This window comes from Arachis hypogaea, chromosome 3 (genome assembly GCF_003086295.3).
Source record: "Arachis hypogaea cultivar Tifrunner chromosome 3, arahy.Tifrunner.gnm2.J5K5, whole genome shotgun sequence".
Classification (NCBI taxonomy): domain Eukaryota; kingdom Viridiplantae; phylum Streptophyta; class Magnoliopsida; order Fabales; family Fabaceae; genus Arachis; species Arachis hypogaea.
In genome coordinates, this window is record NC_092038.1 from 30,883,995 (window position 1) to 30,904,966 (window position 20,972).

Here is a 20,972-nt window from a genome sequence, read left to right on the forward strand (position 1 = left end):
CCGGGGACAAAGGATCAGCATTATCACTAAGTCTCACACGCTGGACATCACGACTCTAAACACCCCCGTAAGATCGGACTCAGCAGCTCCGATCAGTATAAAAGATCTCGTCCGAGATCGACCTTTAGTTTCAGGTAACCCTCGGAACATTGGCGCCATTGCCGGAGAACTTGGAAGTCATCCCATTACCATAGCGGACGACCATGACAACGATCACACCTCAGATCTAGAAGAAAGAACGCCGCACAAAAACGTGGGCACAACACCAAAGGATACTCCTCAAGTCAATGATAAAAACTCCTCAAACGAGGGAGCCCTGGAGGCATTCTAAAGTCGGTTAAAGTAACTCGAGGAAGACACTCTACGTCAACGAGAGGCCGAAAAGGATCTACAAAGAGAAATAAGACGACGCCAGAAATTGGAGAACAAACTCTTAAAACTTGAGGCCGATGTCAAGACTAAAGCCAGCCATCCCACCCCCGAAGATAGCACCCGCAAGGAACAAGATCCATTCACCAGGGAGATCATGAAAACAAGAATCCCAAAAGACTTCAAACTCCCAGACATGACCTTGTACGACGGCACAACGGATCCCAGCCATCATCTCAGCAACTTCAGAAGCAGAATGTACCTCACCGATGCCTCAGATGCAGTTCGTTGCAAAGCCTTTCCAACCACTTTAACAAAAACAGCAATCAGATGGTTCGACAACCTCCCTCCTAGGTCCATCTCAAGTTTCAACGACATGGCAAAAAATTCCTGGCCAGATTCTCCATCCAAAAGAACAAAGCAAAACATGCTCCGAGCTTACTAGGAATCAGACAAGGGGAGCGGGAAACCCTGCGAAACTACATGGAGAGATTCAACAAAACATGCATGGATATACAAAACCTTCCAACAGAAGCTGCCATCATGGGTCTCATTAACGGTCTACAAGAAGGGCCTTTCAGTCAATCCATATCAAAGAAGTATCCCACATCTCTGAACGAGGTGCATGAGCGAGCAGAAAAGTACATCAACATGGAGGAAAACTCCCGATTAGGAGAGACTTCAAAACCAGGGTTCACCCCTCGGGATAAAGACAAAGATTCCAGAAAAAAGGAAGATCGACATGGAGAAAAAATAAAAAAGTACCACAATTACACTCCTCTTCGGGTGTCTCTTGTGGATGTCTACAGAGAAGTTTGCAACACAGAAAAAATACCACCAGCTCGACCACTCAAAGGCAAAAAAGAGGAGGAAACCAGGCTGAATACTGTGAATATCATCGGATCCGCGGACACTCCACCAATGAGTGTTTTTATTTAAAAAACATCATAGAAAAGTTCGTACGAGAAGGAAGGTTAGATCGATACTTGGCCACCCACGAAGATGAACAAAGAAAAAGAAGAAGAGCAGAAGATGTCGGACTTACTATGCGATCATCCCGGACATCAGAAAGACACATCCACATGTTACACGGCGGATTCGCCAGAGGAGGAATCTCCAAGTCATCCCGCAAAAGACATCTCAAAGACATATATCACGTCGCAGAAAGAAAGGAAGCACCCGACATCCCGGCGATCACTTTTACCAAAGAAGACGCATCCGGCATCACATCAGGACATGACGATCCCATGGTCATCACAATCGGCAAACGCAAATCTCCATCGCACACTGATAGACCAGGGGAGCTCTACCGATATCTTATTCAAAACCGTCTTCGACAAACTCGGCTTGGAAGAAAAGGAACTTAGAGCATATCCGAACAGCCTGTTCGGGTTAGGAGATACCCCGGTTCAACCAATGGGATACATTCCGCTCCACACAACTTTTGGAAAGGGAAGTCAGTCAAGAACACTCAAAATAGACTACATATTCGTTGACGTAAGCTCAGCCTATAATTCTCTAATAGGTCGGACAACGTTAAATCAACTCGGCGCAATAGTCTCGACTCTGCATCTATGCATGAAATTCCCAACCGTAGAAGGAATAGCCACAGTAAAGGCAGACCGGAAAATGGCGCGCCGCTGTTACAACGAAAGTCTAAACCTCAGAGACAGAGGTGAAGAATTCCACACAATCGAGCTTGGTGGAGTTCGGAGGCGGGAGGAGCTTCACCCACAACCTGAAGGAGAAATAGAGAAAATCCAGATCGAAAACACCCCAGATCAAATAACCAACATCGGCACACTCCTAAAAGGGGACACAAGAGAATCACTCATACAGTTCCTACGCGATAATGCCGACCTCTTTGCGTGGAAGGCTGCAGACATGCCAGGTATAGATCCCAAACTAATGTGCCATAGGCCAGAGTCTACCCAGGATCTCGGCCGGTACAACAAAGGCGCAGAGAGCTAGGACCAGAACGCTCTCAAGCGGTGGAAGAACAGGTACGAGCTCTACTGGAGGCAGGCTTCATAAGAGAAGTCAACTATCCGCTATGGCTTGCTAATGTCGTTTTGGTAAAAAAGTCAAATGGGAAGTGGAGAATGTGCACCGACTATACCGATCTCAACAAAGCTTGCCCAAGAGATCCTTATCCGCTCCTAAACATCGACGCACAGGTAGATGCCTCCTCCGGATAAAAATACCTCTCCTTTATGGACGCATACTCAGGATATAACCAAATCCCAATGTACCCATCCGACCAAGAAAAAACCTCTTTCTTAACCCCAAAGGAAAATTACTATTATATTGTTATGCCTTTCGGTCTCAAAAATGCGGGAGCCACTTACCAAAGATTACTGGACAAAGTTTTTTCGAATCACATCGGAAAAATCATGGAGGTCTATGTAGACGACATGCTAGTGAAGACGCAAAATGAAGAGATGTTACTATCCGACCTGACACAAGTATTCGACACCATAAGACGACACAGCATGCGACTCAATCCCATAAAATGTACCTTCGCAGTAGAAGCCGGTAAATTCTTGGGTTTTATGATCACACAGAGAGGAATTGAAGCAAACCCAGACAAGTGCAGGGCCGTACTCGACATGAAAAGCCCGACTTGTATCAAAGAGGTGCAACAACTCAACGGGCGGCTGGCAGCCTTGTCCAGATTCCTGGCGGGATCCGCAATAAGATCTCTCCTCTTCTACGCCACTCTAAGGAAGGGAAAGAAATTTGAATGGACAGTCGAATGGGAGCAAGCCTTCCAAGACTTTAATAAGTTTCTGGGACAACCACCTATATTAAGTCGGCCTCGGAAGGGGGAACCGCTCATCTTGTACCTCGCAGTGGGAAATCGGGCAATAGCTTCAACACTGGTCCGAGAGGACAACAGCGGACAGCAACCCATATACTTTATCAACAAAGCATTGCAGGGATCCGAGCTGAACTACCAAAAAATTGAAAAATTTTCTTACACTCTCATAATAACATCTCGCCGACTTCGCCCATATTTCCAGTCTCACACCATTAAAGTTTGAACTAACCAGCCATAAAAGGGATCTTACAGAAAACAGACTTGGCAGGAAGAATCTTGCAATAGGCAGTCGAGCTGTCCGAATTCGACCTTCAATACAAAACTCGGACGGCAATCAAATCTCAATACCTGGCCGACTTCATTGCAGAATTTATGGACACACCGGAAGTCCCCATAGAATGGTATCTATACGTGGACGGATCCTCAAATAAAATGGAAAGTGGTGCAGGCGTAATAATCGAAAGCAACCAGGGGACCCAGATCGAACTCTCCCTCAAATTTGGGTTCCCCGCCTCGAATAATCAAGCGGAATATGACGCACTACTAGCAGGTTTGAAGATGGCTAGGGAGGTCGGAGCTCAAAAACTTATCATCTTCAGCGATTCACAGGTAGTCACTTCACAAATAACAGGCAGCTACCAAGCCTAGGATCCCACTATGAAAAAGTACCTGGACAAAACCAGGGAACAGCTCGGACAACTCGGAGAATATGAGATTTGACACATACCCTGAGAACAGAATGCCTGGGCCGATGCACTCTCAAAACTAGCCAGCACCAAACCAGGAGGTAACAATAGAAGCCTTATCCAAGAAATTCTACAAAAGCCATCAATCTCGGAAGAAGAAAAGGTCCTAGCCATAACAGGTCGCGATCAGGGATGGATGACCCCCATAATTAATTACCTCACAACAGAGGCCCTCCCTACAGATGAGAAAGAGGGAAATAAGTTAAAATGGGAAGCACAATACTATACCATCATAAATAACACTTTATACAAAAGAGAAATTTCAACACCAATGCTAAAATGTGTGCCGACTTACAATACTAAGGACATCTTAGAAGAAGTACACAGTGGTATTTGTGGCAATCACCTCGGAGCACAAGCACTCGCCAAAAAAGTACTACGGGCCGGATTCTATTGGCCAACCCTACAAAAAGAAGCCACAGACTTCGTAAGGACATATTCGCCATGTCAGAAGCATGCCAACTTCCACACCGTTTCGCCCGAGGAACTAATCAGCGTAACCTCACCGTAGCCATTCGTAAAATGGGGACTCGATCTCCTCGGACCCTTTCCCCAAGGATCCGGACAGGTCAAATTCCTCATAGTAGGAATAGACTACTTTACAAAATAGATCGAGGCAGAACCCCTAGCCAATGCCACAACTCAAAGAAGTCGGAAATTCCTGTATCGAAATATCGTCACAAGGTTCGGAGTTCCATACTCCATCACTATAGACAATGGTACCCAGTTCACAGACGCAGGCTTCAGAAAACTAGCGGCCGACCTGAATATAAAACAACAATTCACCTCTGTTGAGCATCCCCAAGCCAATGGGCAAGCCGAAGCTGCCAACAAAGTTATATTAGCAGGGATAAAACGAAGATTACAGGATGCAAAGGGAGCCTGGGCTGAGGAACTCCCACAAGTCCTATGGGCATATCGAACGACCCCACATTCCACAACAAGGGAATCACCTTTCCGATTAGCTTACAGAATGGAGGCTATGATCCCAGTAGAGGTTGAAGAAAGATCCCCTAGAGTGATCTACTATAGTGAAAAAGCCAATCCCCAACTTCAAATGGAAGAGCTCGAATTACTCCCAGAAGTCCGAGAAAGAGCTCGGATAAGGGAATAAGCATTGAAACGACGAATGGCTTCCAGATACAATCAAAAAGTAATACAGTGGACCTTCATGAAGAATGACCTCATTCTAATCCGAAATGACATTGGAACAACTCGACCTGGAGAAGGAAAGCTGGCTGCAAATTAGAAAGGACCCTACCGAGTCGTAGAAGTGCTAGGGAAGAGCTACTACAGGCTTTCCGAACTCGACGGGCGAGAGCTGCCAAGGTCATGGCACGCCTGCAACTTATGAAGGTACTATAGTTAGGGAGGATAAGGGACCTTGGGACAAGGCACACTCTTTTTCCTGAAAAGGTTTTTTAACGAGGTGCCAGGCCCAAGACCTACAAACTAACCCCCACGTGTATATATTCGCATTTCTCTTAATAAATTTTTTTAGATTTTCTGCAAACGTTCAAGTCGTATTATTCTAAAAACAATCATCACCCGATTATAAAGCTACAGATCGACAGAAAGTGAAAACCAAATTCACTGTGCGATCACGATAAAAACGAGGGTTAAAATCCAAAATTTTACAAAATCGGCAAAGATGAAAATAGAATAATACAAGAAGCTATAGAAAGTGATCCATAGAAAGGACCTGACGAGGTCCTAATAAAATGGATTGCTATAAAATAGCTTAAAGGCTGGCCAATACCTAAAGTTGGCCAGCCCCAACAAACCAAGTTATAAGTAAAGCCATAGAAAGAGGTCTGGCCAACCCTATAAAAGAGGATTACTATAACTTCGAAGAGCCCGACGTGACGAGTCGGACTCCTACAAAAAGTTACAAAGATAATCCTGAAAGAGACCTGAACAAGGTCCAAGAAAGACGATTATCAAGTAACTCGACAGAGCTCGACGTGACAAAGTCGGCCCAGAAAGATAAAGTTACAAAGATAATCCCTGAAAGAGACCTGAACAAGGTCCAAGAAAGAGGATTATTGATGAGCGGATAATTTATACGCTTTTTGGCATTGTTTTTAGTATACTTTTAGTATATTTTAGTTAGTTTTTATTATATTTTTATTAGTTTTTAGTTAAAATTTACTTTTTTGGACTTTACTATGAGTTTGTGTGTTTTTCTGTGATTTCAGGTATTTTCTGGCTGAAATTGAGGGTCCTGAGCAAAATTCTGATTCAGAGGCTGAAGAGGACTGCAGATGCTGTTGGATTCTGACCTCCCTGCACTCGAAGTGGATTTTCTGGAGCTACAGAATCCTAATTGGCGCGCTCTCAACGGCTTTGGAAAGTAGACATCCTGGGCTTTTCTGCAATGTATAATCGTTCATACTTTGCCCGAGATTTGATGGCCCAAATTGGCGTTGCAAATCAGCTTCAGAATTCCCAGCGTTTAACGCTGGAACTGGCATAAAAATTGGAGTTAAACGCCCAAACTGGCATAAAAGCTGGCGTTTAACTCCAGAAAAAGTCTCTACACATGAAAGCTTCAATGCTCAGCCCAAGCACACACTAAGTGGACCCAGAAGTGGATTTTTACGTCATTTACTCATTTCTGTATACCCTAGGTTACTAGTTCACTATTAATAGGATCTTTTGACATTGTATCGGTACCTCATGACACTTTACACGTTTCTCATTGTATTTTCCACAGCATGAGTCTCTAAACCCCATGGTTGGGGGTGAGGAGCTCTGCTGTGTCTTGATGGATTAATGCAATTACTACTGTTTTTCATTCAATCATGCTTGCTTCCATTCTAAGATATCACTTGTTCCTAAACCTGATGAATGTGATGATCCGTGACACTCATCATCATTCTCAACTATGAACGTGTGCCTGACAACCACCTCCGTTCTACCTTAGATTGAGTAGATATCTCTTGGATTCCTTAATCAGAATTCCCGTGGTATAAGCTAGAATTGATGGCGGCATTCAAGAGAATCCGGAAGGTCTAAACCTTGTCTGTGGTATTCTGAGTAGGATTCAAGGATTGAATGACTGTGACGAGTTTCAAACTCCTAAGGGCTGGGCGTTACTGACAGACGCAAAAGAATCACTGGATTCTATTCCAACCCGATTGAGAACCGACAGATGATTAGCCGTGCCGTGACAGGGCGCGTTGAACATTTTCACTGAGAGGATGGGAGGTAGCCATTGACAACGGTGAAACCCTACATACAGCTTGCCATGGAGGAGTCTTGCGTGCTTGAAGAAGAAGACAGTAAGAAAGCAGAGATTCAGAAGATAGAGCATCTCCAAAACCTCAACCTGTTCTCTATTACTGCAAAACAAGTACTTATTTCATGTTCTTTTACTTTTTACAATCAATCCTGATAATTATTGATATCCTGACTAAGAGTTACAAGATAACCATAGCTTGCTTCAAGCCAACAATCTCCGTGGGATCGACCCTTACTCACGTAAGGTATTACTTGGACGACCCAGTGCACTTGCTGGTTAGTTGTGCGGAATTGCAAAAGTGTGATTGCAATTTCGTGCACCAAGTTTTTGGCGCCGTTGTCGGGGATTGTTCGAGTTTGGACAACTGACGGCTTATCTTGTTGCTTAGATTAGGACTGTTTTATTTTAGTTGGTTTAGAGTCTTTTATTTGAGTTTAGTTTCATATTTTGAGTTTGGTGTCATTTGCATGCTTTTGTTTTCTTTTGATTTTTCGAATTTGCATGTCCCTAGTCCCTTTTTAATCTTTAAAAATTCTAAGTTTGGTGTCTTCTTGTTGTTTTTCCTTTAAGTTTTCGAAAAATTGTGTTTGATTTTCTAAAAATCTTAAGTTTGGTGTCATTTTGTTGTTTTTCTCTTTCCTGATTTCAAAAATCAAATCTTTTTCAAAATAATTTTCAATCATATCTTTTCAATTGCTAATTCCAAAATCTTTTTAATTGACTAATTGATTTAGTTTTCAATTTGCTTGGATCTTATTTTCTTTTAGTTTTCGAAAATTTATTTTGTTTTCCTTTTGTTTTATTTTATTTTTTTTCGGTCAACTAAAAAAAATATTTTTTACTTTACTTGTGAATTCATATCATATTCCCTTTTTCCATCATGGATCTAAGTGGAATTGAACAGTCCAGAAAGACTCTGGGGTCATATGCTAACCCCATTACAGCTGCATATGGGAGTAGTATCTGTATACCTCCCATTAAACAAGCAGCTTTGAGCTAAATCCTCAACTCATTATCATGGTGCAGCAAAATTGCCAGTATTCTGGTCTTCCACAGGAAGAACCTACTGAGTTTCTGGCACAATTCTTACAAATTGCTGACACAGTACGTGATAAAGAGGTGGATCAGGATGTCTACAGACTATTACTGTTTCCATTTGCTGTAAAAGATCAAGCTAAGAGGTGGTTGAATAACCAACCTACAGCAAGCATAAAGACATGGAAATAGTTATCAGACAAATTCCTGAATCAATTTTACCCTCCAAAAAGGATGACACAGCTAAGGCTGGACATCCAAGGCTTTAAACAAGAGGATAAGGAATCCCTTTATAATGCCTGGGAGAGGTATAGAGGTATGCTAAGAAAATGCCCCTCTGAAATATTTTCAGAGTGGGTACAGCTGGACATCTTCTACTATGGGCTTACAGAAAAAGCTCAGATGTCTTTAGACCACTCAGCTGGTGGATCTATACATATGAGGAAGACGATTGAAGAGGCTCAAGAGCTTATAGATACTGTTGCTAGAAATCAATATTTGTACTCTAGCAATGAGTTCTCTACAAAAGAAGAAGTTATGGCAGTAGCCACTGATCCTAATCCTCAAGAACAGATGGTTGAGCTTAATCAGCAATTACAACTGATGACAAAATAGTTAGCAGAATTTAAAGAAATTTTCCAAGAAACTAAAATTGCTAATAAGAACATAGAATCACAGTTGAATCAGGCAAAACAGCAGCTATCTAAACAGATAACAGAAGAATGCCAAGCAGTTCAACTGAGGAGTGGGAAGACATTGAATAACACTGCTCAAAGTAGCAAAAAGCTAAATAAGGAACAATTGACAGAGGATAACCAAACCACTGTCCAAAATCCCTCTGAGGACATTAAGAGCCCAGAGAGGAATACTTTTGGTGTTCAAATGCCAGAAAAGGGGGGAAAGCTGGCGTTAAACGCCTATTCCCTGCCCAGTTCTGGTGTTCAAACGCCAGAAAGGGGAGAAAAGTTGGCGTTAAACGCCCAATCTTCACCCAATCCTAGCGTTCAAACGCTAATGGGGAATCAGACACCTGAGAGTGCTGATAGTAACCCCTCTAAAAAGGCTTCTCCAACCACTTCTGTAAGGAATAAACCTGCAGCAACTAAGGTTGAAGAATATAAAGCCAAGATGCCTTATCCTCAGAAACTCCGCCAAGCAGAGCAGGATAAGCAATTTGCCCGCTTTGCAGACTACCTAAGGACTCTTGAAATAAAGATTCCGTTTGCAGAGGCACTTGAGCAAATACCTTCTTATGCTAAGTTCATGAAAGAGATCTTAAGTCATAAGAAGGATTGGAGAGAAAATGAAAAAGTATTTCTCACTGAAGAATGCAGTGCAGTCATTCTGAAAAGCTTACCAGAAAAGCTTCAAGATCCAGGAAGCTTTATGATACCATGCACATTAGAAGGTGCTTGCACCAAGACAGCCCTGTGTGACCTTGGAGCAAGCATCAATCTAATACCTCCATCCACTATCAGAAAGCTTGGGTTGACTGAAGAAGTCAAACCAACCCGGATATGCCTCCAACTTGCTGATGGCTCCATTAAATATCCATCAGGCATAATAGAGGACATGATTGTCAAGGTTGGGCCATTCGCCTTTCCAACTGACTTTGTGGTGCTGGAAATGGAGGAGCACAAGAGTGCAACTCTCATTCTAGGAAGACCTTCCTAGCAACTGGACGAACTCTCATTGATGTCCAAAAAGGGGAAGTAACCCTGAGAGTCAATGAGGATGAGTTCAAGTTGAATGCTGTAAAAGCTATGCAGCATCCAGACACACCAAATGACTGCATGGGCACTGACATTATTGACTCTTTGGTGGAAGAGGTCAATATGACTGAAAGTCTAGAATCAGAGCTAGAGGACATCTTCAAGGATGTTCTGCCTGATCAGGAAGAACCAGAGGAAACAAAAGAATTTTTAAAAATTCCTCAGGAGGAGGATAAGCCTCCCAAACCTGAACTCAAACCACTACCACCATCCCTGAAGTATGCATTTCTGGGAGAAGGTGACACTTTTCCAGTGATTATAAGCTATGCTTTAAATCCACAGGAAGAGGAAGCACTGATTCAAGTGCTAAGGACACACAAGACAGCTCTTGGGTGGTCCATAAGTGATCTTAAGGGCATTAGCCCAGCAAGATGCATGCACAAGATCCTATTAGAGGATAATGCCAAACCAGTGGTCCAACCACAAAGGCGGCTAAATCCAGCCATGAAGGAGGTGGTGCAGAAAGAGGTCACTAAATTACTAGAGGCTGGGATTATTTATCCTATTTCTGATAGCCCCTGGGTGAGCCCTGTCCAAGTTGTCCCCAAAAAGGGAGGCATGACAGTAGTTCATAATGAAAAAAATGAACTGGTTCGTACAAGAACTGTCACAGGGTGGCGTATGTGTATTGACTACAGAAGGCTCAATACAGCCACCAGAAAGGATCATTTTCCTTTACCATTCATAGATCAAATGCTAGAAAGACTAGCTGGTCATGATTATTACTGCTTTTTGGATGGCTATTCAGGTTACAACCAAATTGCAGTAGATCCTCAAGACCAAGAGAAAACAACATTTACTTGCCCTTCTGGCGTGTTTGCCTACAGGAGGATGCCTTTTGGTCTGTGTAATGCTCCTGCAACCTTTCAGAGATGCATGCTATCCATCTTCTCTGATATGGTGGAAAAATTCCTGGAAGTCTTCATGGATGACTTCTCAGTATATGGAGACTCATTCAGCTCCTGTCTTAACCACCTAGCACTTGTCCTGAAAAGGTGCCAAGAGACTAACCTGGTTTTAAACTAGGAGAAATGTCACTTTATGGTGACTGAAGGAATTGTACTTGGACACAAAATTTCAAGCAGGGGAATAGAGGTGGATAAGGCAAAGGTAGAGGTAATTGAAAAATTACCACCACCTGCCAATGTTAAGGCAATCAGAAGCTTTCTGGGGCATGCATGATTCTACAGGAGGTTTATAAAGGATTTTTCGAAAATTGCAAAACCTTTGAGCAACCTGCTAGCTGCTGACACACCATTTGTGTTTGACACACAGTGTCTACAGGCATTTGAGACCCTAAAAGCCAAGCTGGTCACAACACCAGTCATCTCTGCACCAGACTGGACATTGCCATTCGAACTAATGTGTGATGCCAGTGACCATGCCATTGGTGCAGTGTTGGGACAGAGGTATAACAAGCTTCTGCACATCATTTATTATGCCAGCCGTGTTCTAAATGATGCACAGAAGAATTACACAACCACAGAAAAAGAGTTACTTGCAGTGGTCTATGCCATTGACAAGTTTAGATCCTATCTAGTGGGATCAAAGGTGATTGTGTACACTGACCATGCTGCTCTTAAGTACTTACTCACAAAGCAAGATTCAAAACCCAGGCTTATAAGATGGGTGTTGCTTCTGCAAGAGTTCGATATAGAAATAAGAGACAGAAAAGGGACAGAGAACCAAGTAGCTGATCATCTGTCCCGAATAGAACCAGTAGCTGGGGCGTCCCTCCCTTCTACTGAGATCTCTGAGACTTTCCCAGATGAGCAACTCTTTGCCATTCAGGAAGCTCCATGGTTTGCAGATATTGCAAATTATAAAGCTGTGAGGTTCATACCACAGGAGTACAGCAGAGTGCAAAGAAAGAAATTAATTTCAGATGCCAAGTACTACCTATGGGATGAGCCATATCTCTTTAAGAGATGTGCAGATGGAATGATCCGCAGATGTGTACCCAGAGAAGAAGCACAAAGGATCTTGTGGCATTGCCATGGATCACAGTATGGGGGACATTTTGGAAGTGAGCGAACAGCCACTAAGGTCCTCCAATGTGGCTTCTACTGGCCTACTCTCTATAGAGATGCCCGAGAGTTTGTGCGTAACTGTGACAGCTGCCAAAGAGCTGGCAACTTGCCTCACGGATACGCCATGCCTCAACAAGGGATCTTAGAGATTGAGTTGTTTGATGTATGGGGAATTGACTTTATGGGTACATTCCCACCATCATACTCAAACACTTACATTCTGGTGGCAGTGGACTATGTATCTAAATGGGTAGAAGCAATTGCTACACCCACCAATGATACTAAAACCGTGCTGAAATTCCTCCAGAAACACATCTTCAGCAGATTTGGTGTTCCCAGAGTCATAATCAGTGATGGGGGTACTCATTTCTGCAATAAACAGATTTACTCCGCTTTGGTCCGATATGGAATTAGCCACAAAGTGGCAACCCCGTATCATCCACAGACAAATGGGCAATCTGAAGTCTCTAACAGAAAGCTAAAAAGAATCCTAGAACGGACTGTAATAGCTCGAAGAAAGGATTGGGCAAAGAGCTTGGATGATGCTCTGTGGGCATACAGAACAGCATTCAAGACTCCAATAGGAACCTCACCATACCAACTTGTGTATGGCAAGGCCTATCATCTGCCCGTGGAACTGAAACATAAAGCCTACTGGGCAACCAGATTCCTAAACCTGGATGCTAAGTTAGCTGGTGAAAAGAGATTACTCCAGCTAAATGAGCTAGATGAATTTAGACTCAGTGCCTTTGAAAATGCAAAGATTTATAAGGAAAAGGCAAAGAAGTGGCATGACAAGAAGTTGTCATCCAGAGTCTTTGAGCCAGGACAAAAAGTTCTGCTCTTCAACTCTAGGCTCAGATTGTTCCCAGGAAAACTTAAATCCCGCTGGAGGGGTCCGTATGTGATTACAGGAGTATCACCATATGGATATGTTGAGCTTCAGGATAATGATTCTGACAAGAAGTTCATTGTTAATGGACAAAGGATCAAGCATTATCTTGAAAGCAATTTTGAGCAAGAATGCTCAAAACTGAGACTTGAGTGATTCTCAGTGAAGGTCCAGCTAAAGACAATAAAGAAGCGCTTGCTGGGAGGCAACCCAGTGATTAGCAGGGTATCTGTTCTGTTTAATCAAGGTTGATACATATTATAAAAGGGCAATTATCAAAATTGAAGGAATTCACAGGGTTACAGAAGGATTCAGTGCAAAAAGCAGAGAAAAAGAGCTTGCTGGCAAAAAAACGCCAATAAGGGGTACTTTGGGCGTTAAACGCCAGAATGGGCACCATTCTGGGAGTTTAACGCCAGTAAAGGTGCCATTTTGGGCGTTAAACGCCAGAATGGGCACCATTCTGGGCGTTTAACGCCAGGTGTGCAGCATCCTGGGCGTTTAGCAAAACGCCCAGTGATAAAGGGATTTCTGGCGTTTAACGCCAGCCAGGTACCCTGGCTGGCGTTAAACGCCCAAATTGGCTATCAAATGGGCGTTAAACGCCAGAATGGATACCATTCTGGGCGTTTAACGCCAAAAAGGCAGGGGGAGGAGATTTTGTTTCCCACTTCAAATTTTTTCAAACTTTCTTGTTTTGATCCATATTTTTCTGCATAAACACATTACAAACTTTCATCATTCACCTTCCAATTTCAAAAAAAATTAAAATCTTCTTCAAATCTATTTCAAATCCTTTCCTAGGCTCTTTCAAAAACTCCATTATCTCCTCAAATTTTTCCATATCTTCTCAAATCTCCCTCAAATTTTTGAAAATCTCTCCTCCTCTCCTATTTAAACACGTTCGGCCAACCCCTTTCCCCACACCATTCGAATTTTCTCTCCTCCTCTCTCCCCTCTTTCATTTCTTTTGCTTGAGGACAAGCAAACCTCTAAGTTTGGTGTGCTTTTCCGTGATCACTAAGCCAAGATTCATCAAGATCATGGCTCCTAAGGGAAAACAAACCAATTTAAGAGGAAAGAAAGAGAATAATCCAAAGAATCTTTGGAATCAAGAGAAGTTCTTAACCAAAGAACATGAAGACCATTATCACAAAATAATGGGTCTGAGGTCAGTGATCCCGGAAGTTAAATTTGATCTGAAAGAAGATGAATATCCGGGGATCCAAGAGCAAATTCAAAACAGAGGATGGGAAGTTCTAACCAATCCTGAGATAAAGGTTGGAAGAAATATGGTTTAGGAATTCTACTCAAATCTGTGGCTGACAGATAAGCAGAGAATGACTGGAACTGCTTTCCATACTTACAGAACCATGGTCAGAGGGAAAGTTATCTACTTCCATCTGGACAAAATAAGAGAGGTCTTCAAATTGCCTCAACTGCAAGATGATCCTGAATCCTTTAATAGGAGAATGGTGAGAGCAGATAAGGGGTTGGATCAAGTTCTAGAAGACATTTGCCTCCCTGGAACTAAGTGGATAACCAATTCAAAAGGTGTCCCAAACCAACTCAAGAGGGGAGACCTCAAACCAATTGCAAGAGGCTGGCTAGACTTTATTGGGCGTTCCATATTTTTCACTAGCAACCGTTCTGAGGTCACCATCAAGAGAGCAGTGATGATTCATTGCATTATGCTTGGAAAAGAAGTGGAGGTTCATCATCTGATTGCTTGTGAGATCTACACAATTGCAAATAAGAATTCCACTAAAGCCAAACTGGCTTACCCAAGCTTGATCTCCTTGCTCTGTAAAGAAGCTGGGGTGAAGATGGGAGTAGATGAATTCATACCCATTGAACATCTAATCAGCAAGAAGTCAATGGAAGGACAAATGCAAGACAACTCTATCAAAAAGAGGGCACAGGAGTTCCTCCCTGAATTTCCTGAAATTGACTACTGGGCCAGCCTAGAAGCATCTATCACCAAGTTGCAAGAAACTATGGAGCAACTTAAGGAAGAACAGCAGAATCAGAACTGCATGCTCTGCAAATTGCTGAAGGAACAAGAGAAGCAGGGGCGTGAACTTCAAGAGTTGAAACGCCAAAAGTTCTCCCCTCAATTTGAGGGAGCATCCACTTCTCAAAATCAAGGTTGTTGAGTCCTAACTCTGTGATAACCTCTATCATTAGGAGCCTATTTAAATTTTTGTTTTCTATTCCTACTAGTCTCATCTTATATCTATTTTTTAGTCTTGTTCTTAATTCATAATTAATAAAATTTAAAGTTCATGTCTTAAAGCTATGAATGTCCTATGAATCCATCACCTCTCTTAAACGAAAAGTGCTTTAATCACAAAAGAACAAGAAGTACAGGATTTCGAATTTATCTTTGAAACTAGTTGAATTAGTTTGATGTGGTGACAATACTTTTTGTTTTCTGAATGAATGCTTGAACAGTGCATATGTATTTTGAATTTGTTGTCTTAAGAATGTTAAAATTGTTGGCTCTTGAAAGAATGAGGAAAAAGAGAACTGTTATTGAGGATCTGAAAAAAATCATCAAATTGATTCTTGAAGCAAGAAAAAGCAGTGATTCAAAAAAAATTAGAAGAAAAAGAAAGAAATAAAGTTGTGATCCAAGGCAAAAAGAGTGTACTTAAGAACCCTGGACACCTCTAATTGGGGACTCTAGCAAAGCTGAGTCACAATCTGAAAAGGTTCACCCAATTATGTGTCTGTGGCATGTATGTATCCGGTGGTAATACTGGAAGACAGAATGCTTTGGGCCACAGCCAAGACTCATAAAGTAGCTATGTTCAAGAATCATAATTCTTAACTAGGAGAATCAATAACACTATCTGAGTTCTGAGTTCCTATGGATGCCAATCATTCTAAACTTCAAAGGATAAAGTGAGATGCCGAAACTGTTCAGAAGCAAAAAGCTACTAGTCCCGCTCATCTAATTGGAGCTAAGTTTCATTGATATTTTGGAGTCTATAGTATGTTCTCTTCTTTTTATCCTATTTGATTTTCAGTTGCTTGGGGACAAGCAACAATTTAAGTTTGGTGTTGTGATGAGCGGATAATTTATACGCTTTTTGGCATTGTTTTTAGTATGCTTTTAGTATATTTTAGTTAGTTTTTATTATATTTTTATTAGTTTTTAGTTAAAATTCACTTTTCTGGACTTTACTATGATTTTGTGTGTTTTTCTGTGATTTCAGGTATTTTCTGGCTGAAATTGAGGGTCCTGAGCAAAAATCTGATTCAGAGGCTGAAGAGGACTGCAGATGCTGTTGGATTCTGACCTCCCTGCACTCGAAGTGGATTTTCTGGAGATACAGAATCCTAATTGGCGCGCTCTCAACGGCGTTGGAAAGTAGACATCCTGGGCTTTCCAGCAATGTATAATAGTCCATACTTTGCCCGAGATTTGATGGCCCAAACCGGCGTTGCAAATCAGCTTCAGAATTCCCAGCGTTTAACGCTGGAACTGGCATAAAAATTGGAGTTAAACGCCCAAACTGGTATAAAAGCTGGCGTTTAACTCCAGAAAAAGTCTCTACACATGAAAGCTTCAATGCTCAGCCCAAGCACACACTAAGTGGACCCAGAAGTGGATTTTTACGTCATTTACTCATTTCTGTATACCCTATGTTACTAGTTCACTATTAATAGGATCTTTTGACATTGTATCGGTACCTCATGACACTTTACACATTTCTCATTGTATTTTCCACAGCATGAGTCTCTAAACCCCATGGTTGGGGGTGAGGAGCTCTGCTGTGTCTTGATGGATTAATGCAATTACTACTGTTTTTCATTCAATCATGCTTGCTTCCATTCTAAGATATCACTTGTTCCCAAACCTGATGAATGTGATGATCCGTGACACTCATCATCATTCTCAACTATGAACGTGTGCCTGACAACCACCTCCGTTCTACCTTAGATTGAGTAGATATCTCTTGGATTCCTTAATCAGAATCCCCGTGGTATAAGCTAGAATTGATGGCGGCATTCAAGAGAATCCGGAAGGTCTAAACCTTGTCTGTGGTATTCTGAGTAGGATTCAAGGATTGAATGACTATGACGAGCTTCAAACTCCTGAGGGCTGGGCGTTACTGACAGACGCAAAAGAATCACTGGATTCTATTCCAACCCGATTGAGAACCGACAGATGATTAGCCGTGCCGTGACAGGGCGCGTTGAACATTTTCACTGAGAGGATGGGAGGTAGCCATTGACAACGGTGAAACCCTACATACAGCTTGCCATGGGAGGAGTCTTGCGTGCTTGAAGAAGAAGACAGTAGGAAAGCAGAGATTCAGAAGATAGAGCATCTCCAAAACCTCAACCTGTTCTCTATTACTGCAAAACAAGTACTTATTTCATGTTCTTTTACTTTTTACAATCAATCCTGATAAATTATTGATATCCTGACTAAGAGTTACAAGATAACCATAGCTTGCTTCAAGCCAACAATCTCCGTGGGATCGACCCTTACTCACGTAAGGTATTACTTGGACGACCCAGTGCACTTGCTGGTTAGTTGTGCGGAATTGCAAAAGTGTGATTGCAATTTCGTGCACCAATTATCAAGTAACTCGACAGAGCCCGACGTGACAAAGTCGACCCAGAAAGATAAAGTTACAAAGATAATCCCTGAAAGAGACCTGAACAAGGTCCAAGAAAGAGGATTATCAAGTAACTCGACAGAGCCCGACGTAACAAAGTTGGCCCGAAGAGATAAAGTTACAAAGATAATCCCTGAAAGAGACCTGAACGAGGTCCAAAAAGAGGATTCTCAAGTAACTCGACCAAAAGTCCGACATGACAAAGTCGGCCCAAGACACAATACCACAAAGGTAATCCCTGAAAGAAAGGGCTTATTACGATCGATGAGAGCAACGTCAGGCCAAAGGATCAAGTTAATCATGTCAGATAGAAACTTACGAAGGCGCCAAGACAAGTGCAAACAAACATAATATAGAAACTACTGAGTTACGACAATAAACTCCAGAGGCCATCAAAGACCAGCACCGGAAGCCCGAGAAATACTTTGTTTTTCAAAACAAAAGTTGCTAAACGAGCAACCCTAGAAAGTGTCAACAGTCAAACAAAACACTATTTACAAAAAGTTCAAACGCCCACAGACCGGGCTATGCACAAATTTATCAAGAATAATCAAAGAGAGTCCAAAGGCTTCCCAGTAGAAACATCAATAGGAGGTGAAGGAGGACGAGTCTGGAGAGGCACCGCATCCACTGTCCCGTCGCCTTGATTCAAAATCTGACAGTCAGAATCTGGCTCAACTATGGTCGAGGGGGCTGAAGGAAACGGCATGGTAGAAGCTTTCAGAGGAGGCGCAGTAGGTGGCTCAACATCATCATCGGGATCATCTGGGACAATCTTGCCATCCTTTACTACGTTATCAAGACTAACGAGAGTGAAATCGGCATCAGGGGCAACAATCCGAAACTGCTCCATCAGATTCTCACAGGCGGTTGTCACGCTGCCCACAAGGTGACCCTGGAGCTCGGCATAATCAGTTCGAGCAGTTTCCAAGTCATCACGAAAATGCACCAACTCCCTATAAGTCGAGACGTAGCTATCTTTGTGCTTCAGTGCCATGTCCTCAGCCAACTTCAAAGAAGCAGCCAAGGCAATAGAGCTGGCCTTCTCACCCTCCAGTTCTTTCTCTACCTTTGCCAACTTCACCTCCAACTCATCCTTCAGACCATTGATCCGATCAAATTCTGATTTAACCTCCTCCATGAAGGATTTTGTGGCATGAATCGGGATCCCCTGAACAGTTCGGAAAATAGCCGCACCCATATGTGCCATTTTCACACTACTTTTGGTGATAAAATCCAGATGCTGAAGAAGAGACACATCATCCATGGAGAGCCCACCATAGGGGGCAATTTGCTGGTCAACAAACTCGACAGCATCAAAATCCGGGGCATCCAGGTTAAAGGGCTCAGATGTTTTTTGCTTTTTTAAGGGAGGAGCACCAGAAGCAGCAACAGAAGTTTGTGGGGGATCTACCAGTCGAACCCGAGGAGTAGGGATCACCTTCCTTGGCCCAGGGGAACTCGGCACGGGCGGCTTCAGGATGGTTTGAGAAGACCCCTCCCCAGCCGCCCTAACCGAGATATTCTGTGCAGCGGCTGCCTTCCTTGCCTTTTTAAAAGCCTTCATGGAGTCGTTGTTCTTCGACATTTCTGAAAAACAGGAAAGACAGAATCAACAAACAAAGTCATGGAGCGCAGGGAAAAATAGAATAAACTAAAAACACGTCAGTCAGTACCCAACACATTTCAGCTAAAGATGGGTCCCCCAGAAATTTCTTAGTATCCAGATGCGGGGGCTCCCCCCAAATATCCTCCAACACACTCACAAAGGCCTGTTCGACCTCGTCCAACATCTTCTAAGTATACTGGGACACCATGACATTCTTTTGCCACTCAAGAGGAAAAGCGGGTTCATCATTTTCATCAAGGAAAAAGAGGCAAACACCCTCAACAGCTCGAACTTTAAAGAAATAGTTTTTGAAGTCCTTAAAAGACTCGTCATACATGGCAAAGACTTTGTGCCCCTGAGTAGATCTAAAGGAAACCCAAGAAGCTTTCTTTTTTGAAGAGGCCCCAGGCTTGGCCGAAACAAACAAATAGAGGAAAAGAGTTAGAGAAGGCTTGATGCCTAACTCTTGACACAGCAGCTGAAAAATCTTTATAAAACCCCACGAATTGGGATGAAGCTGGGATGGAGCAATGTTACATGACTACAACAAGTCGGTCTCAAAGGCAGAAAAAGGAAAAGTAACGTTCAACTGACTAAAGAAATACTCGTAAGCATAGAAGAAGGGACGCTCCCCCTCGAGTGAAGTGGGAAAACAAACTCTCTCGTCAGAACCAGGCGCTACAAGTTCATAATTCCTCTCCTGGGCATCACTACCATAAACCCTATGATGCTTTCGCAGCTCTATACAAAAATCTGAGTCCACCACAGAAATACACAGAAGAACCATAGAATCCACCCAATCAGCCATGCCCTCAGGGACTTGAGAAGACGTCTCAACAATATTTTTGCGAAAAGCCTGATAAACCCATATTTTATGATATATTTTGTGCTTAATCTGAGTGATTTATTCAATCCTTCACCCACTTATTCATATTAATTGCATGGTTTTACTTTCCCTTCCTTATTATGTGATGTATGTGAAAAACATGTTTCCTATGCTTTAGAATTAATTATTTTAATTACCTTTATTTCCATTCGATGCCATGATTAGTGTGTTGAGTAGTTTCAAATCTTCTAAGACAGGAATGACTTAAATGATGGAAAAGGGAACATACAAAAATGGAAGAAAAGTGTAAAACGGAGTTTTTGGAGAAACTGGCATCCACGCGACCGCATGGACGACACAACCGCGTGCCAAGAGCGAAGAAGCAGCGACGCGGCCGCATGACTGACGCGACCGCGTGCCTAAAGAAGAACACCTATGACGCGGCCGCATGACTGACGCGACTGCGCGACAATGAAAACCCCAATCGACGCGACCGCGTGACCCACGCGGACGCGTGATAGAGGCTACGCACCAGAAATTGCAGAAAATGCTCATAGCGGATTCTGAAGCCCTTTTTGGCCCAAATCCAAGTCCAGAAGGCATAGACTAGAGGTTATCAAGTGTGGAAAAGCATCCATTCAGTGAGCTCGGCAATTTTAGTCACTTTCCATGATTTAGATCTAGTTTTGAGAGAGGTTCTCTCCTCTCTCTCTTTAGGATTTAGGATTTAGGACTTCTCTTAGTTTTAGGAGTAACTCTCGATCCCAGGTTCAATGTTCTTTTACTTTATAATTATCTCTTATTTTCAGATACCATTAATGCTTACTTGTATTAGTTATGTTGCCTATTTGGCTTATGCTACATTCATGTTATGATTTTCTTATTTAATGCTATTTGAGGTATTTCAGTTTAATATTGCTCTCTTTATTTTTGCCATTGATTATTCCCAATCTGAAGACAATTTTTATTCCAGCAGATTTAGTTTCTTTTCCTT